Consider the following 3,156-nt stretch of genomic DNA (forward strand, 5'->3'; position numbering starts at 1 on the left):
TCCATTTGCCTGCAAATTTCATGATGTCATTGTTTTTTTAACTGCTGAGTAGTACTCCATTGTGTTTATGTACCATATTTTATTTATCCATTCTTCAGTTGAGGGGCATCTAGTTTGTTTCAGGTTCTTGCTATTATGAATAATGCTGATATGAACATAGTTGAGCATGTGTCCTTGTGGTATGATTGAGCTTTCCTTGGGTATATGCCCAAGAGTGGTATAACTAGGTCTTGAGGAAGACTTATTTCCAATTTTCTGAGGAATCACCATACTGATTTCCAGAGTGGCTGTACAAGTTTGCATCCCCACCAACAGTGGAGGAGTGTTCCCCTTTCTCCACATCCTCTTCAACATAAGCTATCTTCAGTGTTTTTGATCTTAGCCATTCTGACAGGTGTAAGGTGATATCTCAGAGTAGTTTTGATTTGTATTTCCCTGATGACTAAGTATGTTGAGTAATTCCTTAAATGCCTTCCAGCCATTTGAGATTCTTCTGTTGAGAATTCTCTGTTTAGCTCTGTAGCCCATTTTTTTTTTTAAATTGGATTGTTCTGTATTTTGATGTCTAGCTTTTGAGTTCTTTATATATTTTGGAGATCAGCCCTCTGTCAGATGTGAGGTTGGTGAAGATCTATTCCCATTCTATAGGCTGTAATTTGGTCTTATTAACCATGTCCTTTGCTCTACAAAAGCTTTTCCGTTTCAGGAGGTCCCATTTACTAATTGTTGCTCTCAGTGTCTGTTCTATTGGTGTTATATTTAGGAAGTGGTCTTCTGTGCCCAGACTACTTCCTGTGCCCAGACTACTTCCTACTTTCTCTTCTATCAAGTTCAGTGTAACTGGATTTATGTTGAGGTCTTTGATCCACTTGGACTTGAGTTTTGTGCATGGTGACAGATATGGATCTATTTGTAATCATCTGCATGTTGACATCCAGTTATGGCAGCACCATTTGCTTTCTTTTTTCCATGGTACAGTTTTGGCTTCTTTGTTGAAAATCATATGTTCATAGGTATGTGGATTAATGTCAGGGTATTCAATTTGATTCCATTGGTCCACATGTTGGTTTTTACGCCAGTACCAAGCTGTTCTTATTACTGTAGGTCTATAGTAGATCTTGAGGTCAGGGATCATGTTGCCTCCCGAGGTTGCTTTATTATACAGGATTCTTTTAGCTCTCCTAGGGTTTTTGTTTTTCCATGTAATGTTAAGTATTGTTCTTTCCAAGTCTGTAAAAAAAAAAAATGTGTTGGGATTTTGATGGGGATTGCATTGAATCTGTATATTGCTTTTGGTAAGATTGACATTTTTACTATGTTGATTCTACCTATCCATGAGCATAGGAGATCTTTCCACTTTCTTATATCTTCTTCAATTTCTTTCTTCAGACATTTTAGTTTCTTATCATACAGGTCTTTCACTTGCTTAGTTAGAGTTACCTTAGTAGAGTTATAAGGTACTTTATATTATTTGTGGCTATTGTAAAGGGTGATGTTTCTCTGATTTCTTTCTCAGCCCCTTTTTCATTTGTATATAGGAGGGCTACTGATTTTTTGAGTTAATCTTGTATCCTGCCACCTTACTGAAGGAGTTTATCTGCTGTAGGAGTTCCCTGGTAGAATTTTTGGCGTCACTTATGCATACTATCATATTGTCTGCAAATAATGAAAATTTGACTGCTTCCTTTCCAATTTGTATCCCCTTGATCTCCTTTTATTGTCTTATTGCTCTAGCTAGAACTTCCAGTACTATATTGAATAAGTATGGGGAGAGTGGACAGCCTTGTCTTGTTCCTGATTTTAGTGGAATCGTTTTGAATTTCTCTCCATTTAATTTGATGTTGGCTGTCAGCTTGCTGTAAATTGCCTTTATTATGTTTAGGTATATTCCTTGTATTCCTCATCTCTCTAGAACCTTTATCATGAAGGGGTGTTGGATTTTGTCAAAGGCTTTTTCAGCATCCAATGAGATGATCATGTGGTTTTTTTTTTTCCTTTCTGTTTGTTTATATGGTGTATTACATTGACACAAATATCAAAACAAACACAATTTCAAACCAGACAAAATTCCAGCAAGGAGAAGAAGTGGACACAAAGTCCTACCCCTAGCCAATAAGCTATTTACAATTGATCCTCAATGGGAAAGGGAGAAATCAGTCTTCTCCAATAGAGTGACTCGAGGTGTATCAACCACACTTGAGGGCTGGCCTCATGCTCAGGAGTAGCTGGCAAACAATCAAAGGACTCCATACTTTTTGTTTTGGTTTGATATTTTTTTGTCTCATTTTTTTATGTTTTTTTTTTTTTACTTCATGGTTTTGTAGGTTTTAATATCTCAAATACATCTCATTCTATATTGATCAGTAGAACAGAAATTATAACCACATTTGCCCATGAATAAGATAAGATGCCAACACAAAAACCAACCTGCTTTAAGTAGAGATCTAAAAAGGATTATAGTTTGTTTCAAGCTGAAGATAACTAATACCCTACTCTTCTCTCATATACAATGAGTTGAAATGAAAAAACCTGATGAGAGATCACTCATCATTTAGGGGATAAAATTTAACATTTTCTTTGGGGTCAAATATGCAAAAAAGTAGAGCCATTGCTGGTTTTGATAAAAAGTATTCCTGCAACTGTGAAAACCCATTTTGTGAATGCACACTCTGCAATTATTCTGGAAGGGCATTGTTATAAATATTAAGTCATTTTAAGATAAAATTGATTTGACTAATAAACACAGTGTGCACATATCTCTTCAGCAAAGAGGAAACTGGTTCAGTAGATATTAAGCAATATTTTAATTAAAAACAGAGAACACTAAGGGCTCTGTGGCTTAGCTGTTAAAGCACCTGTTTAGTAAACAGGAGATCCTGGGTTCGTATCCCAGCAGAGCCTTACAGTCAACTGCCGGAAGCTCAACTTTTAAAAATATAAAACCCTATGCTGACACAGGGTTAGGAAGTGACCATTTTTAACAGATCTAAACACACTTTAAAATTAATGTGAAAAAATTGGAGTTAGAAGTACACTATTAAATGTTAGAAAAGGTATCATTTGTTTTTTACCAATAGTAAGGCAGAGAATGGAATATATTCTACTGGTTTAGAGATTAAATTGCAGACAAACAATATAGGTAAGTATTTAAGAAAC

At 35.6% G+C, this 3,156-nt stretch overlaps 1 non-coding gene across 1 annotated transcript; it reads left to right on the forward strand.

Annotated features, from left to right (window-relative positions):
* The first annotated feature begins 2,828 nt into the window (after window positions 1-2,828).
* On the forward strand, window positions 2,829-2,901 carry Trnat-agu. Its single transcript has one exon. It is a non-coding gene; the product is annotated as a tRNA-Thr (tRNA).
* Window positions 2,902-3,156: the final 255 nt, after the last annotated feature.

The sequence above is a fragment of the Onychomys torridus genome, chromosome 15, assembly GCF_903995425.1.
Source record: "Onychomys torridus chromosome 15, mOncTor1.1, whole genome shotgun sequence".
Lineage (NCBI taxonomy): Eukaryota > Metazoa > Chordata > Mammalia > Rodentia > Cricetidae > Onychomys > Onychomys torridus.